Source organism: Bacillus rossius, chromosome 1 (genome assembly GCF_032445375.1).
Source record: "Bacillus rossius redtenbacheri isolate Brsri chromosome 1, Brsri_v3, whole genome shotgun sequence".
Taxonomy (NCBI): Eukaryota; Metazoa; Arthropoda; class Insecta; order Phasmatodea; family Bacillidae; genus Bacillus; species Bacillus rossius.
This window is the reverse complement of record NC_086330.1, coordinates 77,339,563-77,357,640: the sequence shown is the minus strand read 5'-3', so window position 1 is coordinate 77,357,640 and position 18,078 is coordinate 77,339,563. Positions and strand designations below refer to the sequence as shown.

General features: G+C 38.7%; 1 protein-coding gene and 1 long non-coding RNA gene across 2 annotated transcripts in view; one reads left to right on the top strand and one right to left on the bottom strand.

Moving 5' to 3' along the window:
- LOC134538111 (uncharacterized) overlaps nucleotides 1-18,078 on the bottom strand; it is a 141,937-nt gene that overhangs the window by 123,670 nt on the left and 189 nt on the right. The gene's annotated exons all lie outside the window — the stretch shown is intronic.
- The window catches only part of LOC134538085 (GTPase-activating Rap/Ran-GAP domain-like protein 3), a 380,750-nt gene continuing 379,733 nt past the window's right edge, over nucleotides 17,062-18,078 (top strand). Inside the window, exon 1 of the mRNA XM_063379094.1 lies at nucleotides 17,062-17,211. The gene's annotated coding sequence lies outside the window, so the exon portion shown is untranslated. The remainder of the gene's footprint in view (nucleotides 17,212-18,078) is intronic.

Sequence of the window (18,078 nt, the reverse complement as noted above, 5' to 3'; positions counted from 1 at the left end):
ATTTTTTAACCTGTTTTTAATATAATTTTGTTTTTAAATTTTTATAGTATATTTTTAAACCAGAGCATTACCTAAAAAATAATTTAAATATCCTCAAATTTGTATTTTTGCGCTCCACTCATTATGCTGAATGACTTAGTTGTCACTGTAGTATTTCAAGCAGTTTACCAAAATTATTGATTTCAAAGGTTTTATGTTTGGTTTTCAACATAAAAATAATGTAAATTAGTTTTAAGTGTTTGGTTATGTTAAATAAATTAAATTAATCTCAATTTTATATGTGTTTGGTTGACTTCAATTAGCAACATTAAAAATACTTAATTTTGGTTCGGGACAATTCATATTCAATTTTTAAGTTGTTTTTTTTTTTTTCACTTTAAGAAGTTCCTCGAGGAAATTTTTTTTCAACTTTCACGGAATATTTATAAAATATGTGATTTACAAAATTTCAGGTTTAGAGTTAAGTATGTTTCATTATTAAAAACTGTCTGATTTGCGTCATTTGGTTGTCTGTTATGTTTACAGTAACACTATATTTAATGGTCTTAAAAATCAATATAGCTCTGTAAATTGGGTAACTGTTTTGAAATATGAATACTCTGTTACAGTAAAAATATATTGACCGTAAATTTATTTCATGATAAAACAATATTTCAAGAGACGAGAGTAAATCTGTACTGGTATCTCCCATTGTAATACATGGGAATTTTAATTACGCGCTAAAGGAACCAGCTACCAGGGTCGCTGCTGTCGGGTGTCGCCAGCTTTCACCATGTTAAAAGGCTCGAGTTTCCTATATTGTCATTCTAAAATATTTGGTTTAACCCTCCACTACCACCCCCACACTCCTACTACAAAACGCTCATTCCGCATAGTGACCTTGACTATCCAGGGTTGACAGCATAACCTCCCGCAATTTGTTTTGATTTATTTTTGTTAAATTTTTATTTTTTTAATTTATTTTACAGAAACAAAATGGAAACAAGTGTTGTGATTTAATTGTTCGCGTGTTTTTCGTCGTGATGAATTTTAACGAACTGCTGATTTTCATGGTAAAATATTTACTATATATATGACAAGTTGGAGAAAAACTTTAAAATTAAATGTTTAAACGTAAGACGAGGAGATTTATGCCTTCCATTATTTCGGAATTCCTTTCCAAATGTCTATTTAATATATTTCCAGATATACTACCGTACATATACAAAGATTTAAAAAGTAATTAATTTGATACTCTTAGTTTTATGTGACGTCACGCTTGCTATTTACTGGTTGTTGTTCTTACGGGTCTGTGTAGTTGTAGAAAGAGAAAAATACGGACGGAACGGAACAACGATCCGTTTTCGTTTTCGGTCCCGTCTGTTCCGTTACCGTTGCATTTTAGAACAGGCCTTACTAGAAAAACGTAACGATTTTTCATTATACGCACAGTACCTACTTCATCACGGCAACGTAAATGTATGGCAAACCCAATAGAATATCTGACCTACGCTTTCGAACTGAACATACATATATTTAGTTTACATAAATATTCACACTGTCGACCACGAAGTTGTCACGTTTTGTGTTCTGAACTTTCCGGCGCTCTTCGTTCACTTGGAAGAGAACAGACGAGTAAGTGACAACAGCGCGCCTTCCTTAGCACACTGGCCGCGCCAAGCACCTCCTAGCAGAGCACCCCACGCATTCTAGCGGGCTCTTCGGAAGCAACGTTTACCCTAGCGGTATAGAGAATAGTTTGTTCTTGGGCTCCTGCACAAACCAATTACCATTCTTGAACGCAGTAAACTTACGAACGGGACCTAACTCTAGCTCTATCAGTTTACATACATACTATTTTACTAATACGTCGCTACGCTTTAATAACATAAATTTATAATTAGGTGTATACAATTTACAGTATCCAAGTAAATAATATTTAATTTATTATTTATTGCATCACACTAATTTCTATCTATGCTAGGCTCAAGATAAAGCACCTGGGAATGAAAAAAAAAAACAGCAAAATATGTTCGCTAATTATACTTTCATAAAATCTGTAACATAAATACGAATGGTTCAAGTAAAAATTATTAGGTGTACTATGCTTATTTCTTTTTTTTTTTAACACATTTATATTGCATTTAAGAACGCATTTGCAGCTAGAACAAGATTTATTCTTAACATGAAAAAATTCAGAAACCCCTGCGATATGTAAGGAATTTATTAAATGTAATTTTCAAGACCCTAAAAACGCCCGAATATCTCAACCGCGCCATTTCAGCATTATCCTTTCGGGAAACCATTGAAAACCGGAATCAATGTTTAAAAGTTGGACATTGTTTGGTACAAATATAAAACTACAACTATTATTGCGTCCAAACCACCTTAATACAATGCATAATTATGTTATGTAGTCATCTTGCAAGACATAAATGTTTTCCAAGCATTTGAATAGCTACTTCAGATATATGTACCTCCACAGTGCACAATGAAACTTAGGCATGCGGGTTAATAATGATACATGGAAGTGAGTTTAAATGCTATCATGAAATGATAACGAAGCATTAACTTAGTAGACAGCTCGAGAGGAATGATTTTATAAATAACTATTCCGTTCACCAAGTATCCGGGGCTACTAATCATCGCTAACAATTAATATAATAACTGACAATTAACTTACTTTAATAATTTGTGCCATTTTACAACAACAGATAAGATTCTAAACTTTGCTGCTTTCGTTATAAAGAAAATAAGTTTCCAAATACTGCGTTTAGGTTCCTGGCTGGTAGGCAACACGCTAGGGATTCGGCCCTGTGGTCAAATACGGATTCGGCGTTGTGGTCAAGTATGGATTCGGCGTTATGGTCAATTTGGATTTCGGCGTTATCGTCAACATTGAATTCTGCGTTATTGTCAATTACCGATTCGGCGTTATGGCATTCGGCGTTGTGGTATTTCGGCGTTAAGGTACTTTTGAGAAACACACATAAATTCATTTAGTTGTTTTCAGTTTGCTCATTTGGCACTCCCGCAGCAACATTTTTCGGCGTTATGGTCATTCGGCGTTGTGGTCATTCGGCGTTGTGGTACACAGCAGTTTTCGGGTCGTCGGCGTTGTGGTGAATTTGGAATTCGGCGTTATGGTATTCGGCGTTATTGTACGTTCGGCGTTGTGGTATTTCGGCGTTGTGGTAACGACCCGCGAGGGAGCACACACGGGATAGCCTCACAGCACACACACACGCAGGCATGGCTCTGCGCACCTTCCTTGTTTACCTCTGCTTTGGCATCTATAATTGATTCCCGGGACGAAGGCCCAGCTGCTTGCGTAGCGACGCAGTTATTTTCCCTTCCTCGCTGCTTGCTCGGGCGAGGGAAACTGCCGCTGCTGAATTTTGGAAATGCTTGCACTCGTAACTACTAAAAAGAGGGTGGCGATTCAAAATTAATATTTCATTCTCAACGATTTAGTGTTCTAGAAAACATCCTCTTATGTTTTTTTAGCAACGGTTTAATAACGTAGAGTGACGCAGGAAACAGTATGTTGGTGACAAACACTTTTCGTAACCACTAAAAATATCTCCTGCGGGTTACAACAAAACTTTTCCTGTGAAATTTTGTGCTCGAACAATTTTTCTAAGGTTTATTTCAGTTTTTGGTATTCTGTATTAAAATGTTCCAATAAACGTATTCCGTTGTGTGAACGTCGATTTATTTTGCTGCGTGTTAACTTAGCACTTCATACCAGGCATTTTCACCGACTAAAGACTGACTGTGCATGCAAGTGATCCCCTACTCTTCCAGATGTTCTGTGCAAAAACTGTAGACGTGAAAACAACGTGTGAACTAGTTATTGTTTACTGGCTTCAGATTTATAAAAGGCTGATTAAATGTATGGTTGGCTCTATTTTGATGGCCGATTACATAAAGTATACTAAAAAGTGCTTATGTGAACGAAAAATTCCGTTATTTGTTATGTTTGTTACTTAAATACATACAAATGACGCAATAATCATTATTTAATCTTTGATACTATGGCTGATTTTATTAAATAATATTGAATGCATCATTATATAAATGAAAATGCTCTAAAATTTCAATAACTACACGTACATACGTGCACAAAACACTTTTTTTTCTCTAAGTACATATAAAACGTAAATGGATTCATAAACATGTGTATTCATAGATATATTTGAAATAATACTTACCATAGTTATATTTATGCTGGTATGTGTGATTCATACACCCAATATCTTATCTCTTCTTTTAAGCACATACTTATCCATTTTTATCACAGTCTTAATGACATAACTTGGTTTACTCTGACTGCATATGTCATGTTTTATCATGACAAAATGGTCACACTAAATACATAGAACCATATAAAATAACTATATATTTTTTTAAAAATAACTAAAAACATTCATACATATGTCAATTCGATTCTGTAACACATAAATGCTAATTTACCTATTATACTTTTTAAGATACTATTTACCTGTCTATTGTGCCGTGTATTAAGTATTTAGGCACGTTTTATTTAAAATTTTGTAATCTGAAATATTTTGGAAATATTATTTTTTTTTCTCTCATCTTATTTTCTTTACGGCCAAGCCCTCAGCCTCTGTTCTCAGAGGCGAACTGATTTTCTTTCCCAGCCTCATGCTAGGCTAGCATTCTGGCTAATTTTTCTCCCGCCTCCAGGCACGTCGGGGCCGGTAACGTTATTTCTTCGCGGGTCTCCTTTTGCTAAGAGCAGCTTGTGAAGCAGTGCTGAGCCCTGCTAACTCTGTCACGAATCGGTATAAGGTTCACTAGCAGCAAGACACGACAGGAGGATCCCGTGGGCCTTGTGTCCCATAGACCATGCGTTTTTTGAAGCCACCCCCCGCCTGCTCTCCCACCCTCTCTTCTCAGAAGTGGCTAGGAGCGACGACCGCTCGAGTGCGTTAACCGAACTCAAGGCCATCTCAGGCTTGGCAGCCGCAGTTACGATTCTGCACCTTAACGACACCTAGCGACGGCTGTGGTAACTAATGCCACTGGTGAGGCGTCGGCAGCGCCGACACTACCGCGCTCGCGCGGAGGTAACGACAACCTCTCCCCTCCTTATGTCTCAGGCCGCTAGGTGGCACCACTGGTTACTCCATTAACCCCCTTAGCTTGACACTCTCGTCGGTCACTAGTCGATTTATTAGTACTTCCTCTCGCCACCAAAAGATAGCGCCTCAATCGCGCATTCACTCCAGTAAGATCTAATTTTTTTTATGCCGGACACCTTCGGGTGGACTCGGTAATTTTCGGCTCAGAGCCTACCCCCCTCCCATTCTCTAGAGACCCCGCGCTTATGATATTCAGGTGATATCCCGCTCTGAACAGACTTCGGTGCGCGCCTCCGGACTGACTGGTACCGTTTGTATCTGCGATCTTCTGCGAATCATCGACATCGTATATTATGTAGTCTTCTCAGACTAAAGGGATGGAGTCCCTAGCTAAAATTATTAACCAGTCAGTAGTTTAGTTGAAAGTAGAGAAACTTAGTATTTTTATATTAATAATTTTTTTAATTAATCATGATGACTTCCGTGGCTACCGCGAATCGTGGTTCGAGTTTGCGGAGACGAGACGCCCTCTCCTGAGCGCCAGGACCAACACCCTGTTTTGGTAAGTCTTGACATCATCCCCCCCCCCCTTAATTTTCCTTCTATTGGCCTTTTGCGCCATTTAAGCATACTGTCTGGAAACAGGTCTAATTCTTTGGAATTTGGACTTTTGTTTCAGACAGGGTTCCAAGTTTGGGGCAACCAAAATCCTCTGCCAGAACCTCTGGAGTCGGTTCCTGCGCAGAACCCAACATCATTAGGCCTACTACCTTGATCACCGTCTACCTACAGCCCCGGGTGATACCCGCATAATTCTATCTTTTTATTCACGAACCCAAGATTAGTGTAACCCAGTTAAGACAGCGGACAGTAAAAGGCAGTTCGAGGAGAAGAAATTTATATTATGTTTTGGAAGGACTATATGTACAATCTTTAAAGTTACTAATGTTAATTTCATTCTTGTTATTAAATATTTTAATTTTTGTTATACATTAAGGGCCGGTCCTATCGTAAATAACGTTAAGGAATATCATATAATAAGTGTAATTGTGAGTTATGTAAATAAGATAACTTATCAATGAAAAACAGTCTTTACTAAGGAAAATTTAATCTATCAAAAAAAAAAAAGAACAATGATTAATAAAATAAGGAAGTCTATAGACGTAACAGTTGTTTTTATTTATTTAATATATAATAACGATCCTTTTACTCCCAAGTATTTGTAGGGAGTCCCTAAATTTTCTTTGTTTACTTCTAGTGTCGCCTCTGTTGTTGACTTTTCTAGTTATTAATTAAGGGCCTCAGTAATCAAAGCTTCCAAATCTTTTAACCTTATTATTTAATTATTCTTTAAGACACTTGGGGTATTACAAAATGGTAGCAGAGCATGGTTACGTCTATAGGCATACCTAATTTGAAAGGTCATACCTAAAATTAAAATTAAAAAAAAAAATTGAAAAAAAAAAATTTTTTTTTTATATTTTTTTGTCACTTAGAATCTTTTTGTAGTAAGTAATTTGTGAACTGTCCGCTGATACACGTAGTAGCTAAATTGACCCTTGAATTTTAAAATGATCATAAGTTTTGTGTGTTTGCATCTGGGCGCGAACCGAGAGGCAGCTGGCTCCCTACCCACGCGACTCAGCCCGCGCGCGTGGCTTATCAACAGAGACGTGTCCGCTGGACAAGATACTCCCTCCCCCCCACACCCATAGTTAAAGGCGCTGCGCGCCAAGGTCAGTCCTGCCGGCTGACGTGACGTTCCTTGTAGGTACCCTGTTGTGCAAGCTAACCTGACAGCTTGTTACACCCGAGTACACTGTTCATTTCCCGACGCGCGTAGTAATAATAATAATAAATTATGAAGGCACATACTTCCCACGCAAAAAAGCAATTGTTTTAATCATAAGCTAGATTTAAGTGTATACCTAAGTTTAAAGTTTAAGAGATAATTTTAAGAGGGTATTATTTTGTTTTGTGTAATACTATCAATCCGGACAGGATGATTACTCCGGAGCTATTACTAGTAGATGAACTAAGTTATGAGTTGCAGTTGCGTAATTTACCAACTACTGGAAATGCGCAAGATCTGCGAAAAAGGCTTCGAGCCGCAGTACGTGATAAGTTACCTACCTCAGTACATAATCTAAATTTAGAAGTACTCGAGGAATTCAATATAGCTTGCTCCAAATTTTACGACATAGCTGCTTTCGTAAGTTATTCAGATGTGGAAGAGAATTTGCCCAATGTAAAGCGACACATTATGCGATTAGAGCATGTCACTAGACGACTGGAAAATCTTGTGGTACTTTCCGCAGATGTGCTCAATGGTGTTTATCGAACAGAGCTAAATCGTTGTCTGCAACAGACAAACGCCTTCCAAATTAAATTGAAAGCTAGGGCAGCCCAATTAGAAACGCAACAGGACCTCCGGGCCAACATTGCCCAGGCAGAAAACCTAGGAATGGAAACACTAGGAAAGGTAGTGAGTGAAAATCCGGAATTTCCTCAGGAAATAAGGCAACCCGACACACAAGTATCTTTGTGTCAAACAAGGCAGGTTCCGCCCATTTCATCAACATCAACATCTCAATCGCTCATCACAGTTCCAACCCCTCCCATCCCAGCAGCCACCATTCAAATTCCCTCAGGCATACATGCTTCTACAGCTCCCATCACCAGTGTCACATTTTCCGGTAACTTGCCTGCAAATCCACATCCTTTAACACAGCAAAATTTGTTTTTCCCATTCGCCACAAACCAGCCATATTTTAATCCATATTCCCAGTTTCATTCTTTATTGACATCCGGGCAAGGAACTCCGATCCCTACCATCCCCACCGCGCAAATTGCACATCCTTCACCCCCACCTCCGCCATCAACGCAGAATCAACCAGAAACAACATTACCAGTTACGCCAAGGGCGGCTGAGTATAGCTGTTATGGGAAAATTGCCCATCCAGTCGAGAGATTACTTGTTGGTTTTCCCGAAACAAGTGGTCTTGACCCAGATAAATTAATCGAATTCATAAGGCACTTACTTAAAATCAGACAGAAAGGGGGCATTCCTGACAAACAGTTGTTGGAGATAGTTTTTCCCTACACCCAACCACCACTGAGTGAAAGAACGAGTCAAGCTATAGAAAATAGTTACTCTTTTGACAAATACCACGAAGAAATTTTGAATTTTTTTATACCTGGCAGACTTTTGACAAATTACCGTTTGGAATGGTACAACAGGCTACAGCGAAGTAATGAAGCCTTGCCGCACTATGTAGCATCAATCAGAGAAGCCGCGGCGGTTCTCAGATTGGGCGTATCAGAGAGCGAAATAGTTAGTTGCATAGTAGACGGACTAAATCAGGCAGAGCGCTCACGCGCTGTTTTCCAGGCTAGGCCACGGAGTTTTGTAGAACTAGATCAACTTTGTATACAGGCCATGAGTTACGAATATGCAGACACTCAGAGAAACAGGTCAGCGAAGTCCGTGGATAAGCATGATTCTCAGGCAGAAACTGCAAATAGTTTTCCATACACGAAACAACAAAATAGCCACCCACAACAGAAAACAAACTACTACAGAAATAATAAGTATAATTCAAACAAGAACATACAACAACAAACACCTTTCTGTAATTATTGCAAGCAAACAGGACATTACATTGAGCAATGTAACCACAAAAATTTCAAACCAAATTTCAACAAGGCAAAAAACGCGTAAGGCGGTGGCCAGGCAAATTTCTACCTGGTCCACCTAAAACTTCATCCGAGAGGAATTTTTCAGTGCATAATGGGGATACTAACGAATCACAACAACAAAACAAAAATCAAAAAAGGCATAACGCAGGAAAACAAAAACACAAGAAAAATAAACGAAAGAAATACACAGAAAAACACAGGAAACACAAGCAGAAGATTATAACACAGCAAATTAATCATAAAGGAAATTCTGAGAAATTCACAAGAATTTGCAAAACATGTGTTAGCCTGACTAACCAAGGAAAACGTAAGTGTCACAACATTTTCGGTCACGTCCGAACTGTATTACCATACACTAAAGCAATGTTTGGCAAAAATCAAATTATTGGTCTGATTGATACAGGAGCTACTCGTAGTTTTATTTCAGGCGATTTGTTTAGGGAATTACAGAAGAACAAGCAGGTTCTGAAAACAGAAGTCACGGATGTGCGCTGTTTTACTGCAGCGGACGAACCAATTAGTATATCCAAAGTGGCTATAGTGAAAATCAGGATAGAATTATTCACTTGGAATTTCCCTTTTCTTGTGGCAGAAAACTTAGCCACGCAGCTTATTCTAGGCTCCGACTTCATCGCTAAAACAGGTATTTTGATTGATCTACAAGCAGGAAGTTTTGTATTTAAATTTAATAAAAATCTTGTCATATCATTCGTGGAACCTGAAAATAAAAGGTCAGGACAAGTTACTAATGTTTCTACCAACACTGACGAGAGAAATTCTTTGTCCCTGGATCATCTCGAGCCCAGTAAACAAGTTGCTATTCGAGATTTGTGTAATGAATTTTCAGATGTGCTAACTAAGAAATTAGGTCGGACTAACCTAATTGAATATCAAATTGAATTGACTGATACCACGCCAGTCAAAAGTCACCCTTATCAACTTTTAGGTCCTAAAATGGAGATTATGAGAAAACACGTACAGAAAATGTTAGATAATAAGGTAATAGAACCTTCTAATTCTCCTTTCAGTTCACCTGCATTTCTAGTACCCAAGGGCACGGAACAACGTTTCGTCACAGATTATCGAAAACTGAACAAACAGATTAAAATACCGCAAACACCCCTCCCAGATTTGAACTCAGCCTTTCATTGGTTTAGTAAGGCCAGGTATTTCAGTGTGTTCGATCTCAATTCGGCGTACCATCAGATCCCACTCACGCAAGACTCAAAACCTATTACCGCATTTTGCGTACCTTGGAATCTTTACCAGTATAATGTGGTACCTTTTGGCTTGGCCACAGGTGCTCAAGTACTCACACGACTTCTTGAACAAGTAGTAGGGGATTTTAAATTTAAATTTGTTTACAATTATTTAGATGATCTTGTAATTTATTCAGAAAGTTTTGAGGAACACATCCAGCATCTGACTCTTGTCCTTGAAAGACTGCGCAAGGCAGGCCTCACTGTAAATACAAAAAAGGTAAAATTTGCTGCTTCCGAAATATCTTTTCTTGGACATTTGGTATCACACAAAGGTGTTACAATTGATCCAGAACGAACACAGGCGATCAGGGAATTCAAACCACCTAAAGACACAAAGGGCATAGCTCGTTTTATTGGCATGGCTAATTTTTATGCCAAATACATACCAAATTTCGCCGAGCATGCGGCACCTTTGAATGCATTACGTAAGAAAAATACACAATATATTTGGGGTCCTGAACAAGACAAGGCATTTAATTTCTTGAAAGAAGCTATAGCGAATCCACCTGTTCTGCGCATGGCAGATTTTAGTAAACCCTTTATTTTACAAACAGACGCCTCAAGTGTTGCTATAGGGGCGGTATTGTCTCAGGAAATAGATGGCGCTAGGCAACCCATTGCCTTCGCCTCACGTACATTAACTTTTCAGGAAAGGAAAGCATCTTCAGTGTATGAATTGGAATGTTTAGCAGTAGTTTTTGGTATTGATAAATTCCGACAGTTTCTGGAACATAGGGAATTTCTATTGGAAACTGATAATCAGGCACTCGCTTGGCTGTTAGCTCACCCTAAACAATTAGGAAAACTTGGAAGGTGGATCACCAAAATTTCTTCTCTCAAATTTAATATTCAACATATTCGCGGTACTCAAAACATTGTGGCTGACACACTTTCTCGAATGTTCGAGAACCCCTCCGAAACAATATCTCAGGAGGAACCCCAGATTTCGTGTCAGGCACTCCTAACCGATTTCCCCTTAGCTTTTCAGGACATACAAACACATCAACAAGCCGACCCATATTTGGCAAAAATAATTGAACAAGTTAAAGCGGGTACAGCTCCGAAATTTTATAAGTTAGCTAAAGGTCTCCTACAAAAACGTACACAACAGTCAAGGCACTTTAAAATTGTTCTTCCACAAAATCTGCGTGATATGATTTTTACATATTACCATAGTTCACCTCTCGGTGCCCATTTAGGTATTTATAAAACCATTCAAGGTATCCGACGCCATTTTATTTTGGAAGGAATGCACCGGGACATTACACAGCGAGTTAAGTTATGTAAGCTATGTGCATTAAGTAAACCTGCACAAAATACACAGTACGGTTTTCTTGCCTCAGAAGTAGCCGAAAGACCTATGCAAAAACTTTTTATTGATTTTGTAGGGCCGTTTCCTCGATCCAAATCCGGACACTCTATGCTTCTTGTGGCCATATATGCCTTTTCGAAATTTGTTTGGCTTATTCCACTCCGTAAGGCTAAAGCTGACACCACTGTGCGTGCATTACAAAATCATATTTTTAAAACTTCAGGATTACCAAACATAATTGTATCCGACAACGGAACACAGTTTACATCCAGAACTTTCAAGAACATGTGTTTCTCGCATGGTATACAGCATGTGACAACATCGCCATACTACCCTAAACCCTCGCACGCGGAGAGATTTAATAGAAATCTTCGTTCGGCGCTCATAGCGTTCCACGCGAATGCGCAGGAAAAATGGGACAGTAATTTGGTGTGGTTACAGATGGCATTTAATTATGCCCGACATGAAGGACACAAATCCACCCCATTTGAGATTATGTTTACTTATAAGCCCAACACACCCCTTTCCAATCTTTGGTCTCTCAAAGACCTACTGCCGGATGATCCCAAGGACATCGCGGAGATTTGGAGAAAGGCGCGTAGGAATTTAAATTTGGCTCACCAAACAAGTCAGAGAAGGTACAATAAGTACCGCTCCCCTAACCCCTACAGGGTAGGTGACACGGTAATGTGCAAAGCACACCCGCAGAGTAAGGCCATCGATAAGCGATCGGCCAAGTTATCGTATCGCTGGACTGGACCATTACAGATCCAACGATTTCTAACCCCAGTGACTGTGAGTCTAGCCGACCCCAGTTCCGGAGAGTATGTGACACGAGCGCACATCTCCCACCTTAAGAAAGCGCATCCATATTTAAAATAGGAGCGATTACTTTCTCTAAGCCTTGGCATGCCATACAGTTATATATACTTAAGACTCAATAAGGAGTTTAACTGAAGAATACAAAACCTAGGTAGTAACATTAAGTAACAATAAAAATCCATGGTACTAGTTTGTAAGAAAACTTAATATAAGGTGTTAGTTTAAGTGGCCACTTAAGTTAATAATTTTAATTAAGATAATGAATTTATTCATGTTAGTCATTAAGAATGTGCACATTAGTTCATAAGAGTGTTTAATATTTTTTTTGTGTTTTAGCATGTAAGTAGTAGGATACAGGCGAACCTGGTAACTCGTCCTACTGAAGTTTTTGGTTTCTTGTTTTTGCTTTCCCCTAAGCTCCGCTTTAACGCGGGGGAGTATGTGCCGTGTATTAAGTATTTAGGCACGTTTTATTTAAAATTTTGTAATCTGAAATATTTTGGAAATATTATTTTTTTTTCTCTCATCTTATTTTCTTTACGGCCAAGCCCTCAGCCTCTGTTCTCAGAGGCGAACTGATTTTCTTTCCCAGCCTCATGCTAGGCTAGCATTCTGGCTAATTTTTCTCCCGCCTCCAGGCACGTCGGGGCCGGTAACGTTATTTCTTCGCGGGTCTCCTTTTGCTAAGAGCAGCTTGTGAAGCAGTGCTGAGCCCTGCTAACTCTGTCACGAATCGGTATAAGGTTCACTAGCAGCAAGACACGACAGGAGGATCCCGTGGGCCTTGTGTCCCACAGACCATGCGTTTTTTGAAGCCACCCCCCGCCTGCTCTCCCACCCTCTCTTCTCAGAAGTGGCTAGGAGCGACGACCGCTCGAGTGCGTTAACCGAACTCAAGGCCATCTCAGGCTTGGCAGCCGCAGTTACGATTCTGCACCTTAACGACACCTAGCGACGGCTGTGGTAACTAATGCCACTGGTGAGGCGTCGGCAGCGCCGACACTACCGCGCTCGCGCGGAGGTAACGACAACCTCTCCCCTCCTTATGTCTCAGGCCGCTAGGTGGCACCACTGGTTACTCCATTAACCCCCTTAGCTTGACACTCTCGTCGGTCACTAGTCGATTTATTAGTACTTCCTCTCGCCACCAAAAGATAGCGCCTCAATCGCGCATTCACTCCAGTAAGATCTAATTTTTTTTATGCCGGACACCTTCGGGTGGACTCGGTAATTTTCGGCTCAGAGCCTACCCCCCTCCCATTCTCTAGAGACCCCGCGCTTATGATATTCAGGTGATATCCCGCTCTGAACAGACTTCGGTGCGCGCCTCCGGACTGACTGGTACCGTTTGTATCTGCGATCTTCTGCGAATCATCGACATCGTATATTATGTAGTCTTCTCAGACTAAAGGGATGGAGTCCCTAGCTAAAATTATTAACCAGTCAGTAGTTTAGTTGAAAGTAGAGAAACTTAGTATTTTTATATTAATAATTTTTTTAATTAATCATGATGACTTCCGTGGCTACCGCGAATCGTGGTTCGAGTTTGCGGAGACGAGACGCCCTCTCCTGAGCGCCAGGACCAACACCCTGTTTTGGTAAGTCTTGACATCATCCCCCCCCCCCTTAATTTTCCTTCTATTGGCCTTTTGCGCCATTTAAGCATACTGTCTGGAAACAGGTCTAATTCTTTGGAATTTGGACTTTTGTTTCAGACAGGGTTCCAAGTTTGGGGCAACCAAAATCCTCTGCCAGAACCTCTGGAGTCGGTTCCTGCGCAGAACCCAACATCATTAGGCCTACTACCTTGATCACCGTCTACCTACAGCCCCGGGTGATACCCGCATAATTCTATCTTTTTATTCACGAACCCAAGATTAGTGTAACCCAGTTAAGACAGCGGACAGTAAAAGGCAGTTCGAGGAGAAGAAATTTATATTATGTTTTGGAAGGACTATATGTACAATCTTTAAAGTTACTAATGTTAATTTCATTCTTGTTATTAAATATTTTAATTTTTGTTATACATTAAGGGCCGGTCCTATCGTAAATAACGTTAAGGAATATCATATAATAAGTGTAATTGTGAGTTATGTAAATAAGATAACTTATCAATGAAAAACAGTCTTTACTAAGGAAAATTTAATCTATCAAAAAAAAAAAAGAACAATGATTAATAAAATAAGGAAGTCTATAGACGTAACAGTTGTTTTTATTTATTTAATATATAATAACGATCCTTTTACTCCCAAGTATTTGTAGGGAGTCCCTAAATTTTCTTTGTTTACTTCTAGTGTCGCCTCTGTTGTTGACTTTTCTAGTTATTAATTAAGGGCCTCAGTAATCAAAGCTTCCAAACTTTTAACCTTATTATTTAATTATTCTTTAAGACACTTGGGGTATTACACTATTAAATTATTATTCGCTACAATAATCTGGAGCATATTAAATTAAATACTATTTAATAGTGTAATTGTCTTTGTCTCTTTTTCTCATATAACCTTCATGAATGGATAATGATATCTTTCCGGAGGGCTTGGAGGGATAAACTAAAAAAAAAATGAATAAAACACTGTCAAAATTCTATTACTTACTCACAGTGTTACAATTATTTCTAATTTTTTTCTCTGTTTATTTCGAGTGGTACCAATGCCCCTATTATAAATTTGACAATCACGTAAAGTATTTTTACAAACACAGTTGACATAACAACATTGGCAAGTGGATACGTATAACTTTGGTACTACTCTGAACTGTCGAATTTGAGACAAGTTTAAAGAAACAGACTATACAAATGTAATACAGCGGTTGGATGGCAGGAGAATATATTCTTGTGTTGTTACCCATTTCAAACAAGCAAGAAAATTCTCCTCTGCATACAACTCAGAATCAAGAGCAAAACGAATTTTGAATCCCGAATAAAAGTAAGACGTAAGAAAAGAACACGTGGGCTATAAATCAGAAGCCGTGCAAGGGAGAGTCGTTTGGTTTTTATTTGGTTGGTATTCCACTGCTTGTGCGATTTTGTGGTTACTCTATTCGAAGGTTTCGCTTTATCTTTCACGTAGTTATCGATTTTTACACGAAGTACAGACCTTTTTTTAAAACTTATTGTGTCCTTACCGCAACTCTACAATCATTCTTGTCTCGCATGAGTTCCTGGCAGAAAAATTAAAATAATTACTAGAAAAATATATCCTTTTGGATTTAAGAAATAACATTTTTACTTCTTCCCCGATATAAACGTCATTTTTATGTATGTATTTACAAATTTAGTTCTTTACTGGAATGAAACATATGTTGTGATATTAATTTTATACTGTGATATCATCTTATTTCATTTATATTAATTTTAACCCTTAGTTTTTTTCCATTCGCATACAAAATTCTAAGGCGTTGGTTGGAAAATTTAAAAATTAATTGTTTCAAGACCTCATAAACAGCAATATTTTTTTGTGTGTTTTCGACCACAGTTAAGAAATGCTTTGAAAGAGAATTTGCAGCTAAACACAAATACATTACACTTACCAATGCTGGATCGTTGTATTGAAAATACTCATTTTTTGCTTTCAGCCGTAGCAGCATGAAAATGTTAATTTTCCCCGCGTAGATGGGTTCTAAATTTCCTTCTATGACGCATATGAATGAATGAATATTCCTCTATTTCATAAAACCATGTCTCAGAGATGTTTAGAATATTATTTCCAAAACTGGTAGATATTCTTCTAGGGAAAATACTATAAAGATATTTACAAACAATTTTTTTATCAATCTCAGGCTGAATAATTTAACTGATTGTGATCTCTCTCTAATAATAAAGTAAGGTTTTCTTTTAGCTGGTCTTACATGACAATATATTTTTTATTAGCCGTGATATAAAAATTGACATATTTTTGAATCAGTTAAATACTTTATCACATGTAACGATTGCTTGCTCTTTAAAACAATCAGCATTTATATTGTGAATTTTAAGGGTTTTGTAGTTTTTGTATTTTTAACAGATATTCAATTTTTTTTAAATATCTTCCTTTTTATTATATGACTATAACAGTTAAAACACCACACGTAGCATACAGAGAGTAGTAGCACACGCGTACATATTTGCTTTAATGAGTGTTAAGTTTCCTGAAGAACTTATTAAGATTACGTAAATGATGTATAAAAAGGAAATAAATAATAATAAAGCAGAGCCCTAGCGTCCCGCGTACAGCAGGGTGTGTACAGACTATGAGAGGCGATGAGACGACATTGGAGCACTTACGGAATGCAAGGGCGGGGGACATGCGAGGACCCCGAGAAAACCAATCAGCGTATAGCAACGTCCGCCACGTTTCCAACTTCTTGAATATCTCGTTTCTGTTACACATGCCAACCTACGGTATTGCATTATGTATGTTTGTTCACTTCAGTTCAAAAAATATGCTTTGAATAAATGTTTCATAAGAGTGCGTACAAACAGCCACAATTTGGGTAGTATAATTTCTTTGTAACCAGGGCGTGGCGCTTAATACACTGAAAATAACACGGTCACTTTTTTCGTAAGCGTCACCTTAACCCGCTGTTTTAGTCCACTCATCTGTTTTCTAATCCCCGTTCTCCTCTCCTTCAACATCATTCACACACACACATTCTCTCTCACACTCTGTCACTCTGTCTCTCGCATTTCGCCGGAAACCACAAGGCTTATCGCCGCCCTACGCGCGGCCGACCGTGGTTTCAGACTGATAAGTTCTCACCATCGTTCCGCTCCTGCGGCGGTCGACTAGGACGCGAATCGCTCGCGATTCGGCTTGCGGCTTGCCCTTATCGGCGGGACAGATACGCGGAGAGAGAGAGAGACGGCGAATTTCGCGTATTCAATGTTTGGTATGCTAAAACCCCGCAGTTGGCCGCGCACTAGGTGACGCGCTTCGCTTGTTCGCGGCCAGGACCAGTCGTTCCGAACAGGAGGACGTCCCGGGCTCGAGTCTCGGGCGAGGATCGGATACCAACAGCTTTAGGACAATTTACGGACAGCACCGAGGGAAAGGTTTGTTCGCCTGAATAATACACAGCATGTCCATAAAAGAATATCCCAGTTATAACTCTTAATATTATCAACTGTGAGCGCTGTGAAGTTTTGGTTCAAGATCACAATTAAAGAGTAACTTAAACTGTTTTAGATAATTGCATGCACGGGTACTGTTTTGTTGTTTTCTCGCTTGCAGCGCCGCGACTCCTGAGCGTAAATCTTTTTCTGTTCTGTAATTTGCTACGAGTGAAGCTGTAATTTCAGTCCTCCCGATTGGAATATCTTTGTACGATAGTGGTTGAACGTCGAAAACCCTGACCGTTGGATTGGTTGAAATGTTCGAGACGACAGAGATTTTTTTTCGCTTGCCTCCACGTTCACCTGACATAACGACGTTCCGCCGCTACCTAATGATTTGCCAGAGCCGGGACACAGAACGTAAGAGGCTATTGCTTCCATTACTTCCGACGTTTTAACTTAAGTGCGGGAATAATTGGACTATAGGTTGGATGTATATCGCATAAATAATGGTGCACATATTGAATATTTGTAAGAAGACCTAGGTTAAATTACCTTTAATTTGTTGCATGATTAGTTCTAAATAGTCTAAATTAACCTGTTATAATATAAGTACCATTGGATCTGGGACATCCTTTTATGGACACCCTCTTAATTTTATGTACATGGCGAAACAAACATGTACATTTGATTTAAACAAATAATTTTTAGCATGAAAGATTTCGTTTACCCAAAAAAAATTGGTTTCATCAACTTAACTGTATATTTTGTAAGGTGTTTTACTACACGTAAAAACCTTTCAGGCCAAATAAGAAGTAAATATTTGATTATTCATATACAAATAATTATTTGTATCAGACGTACCTA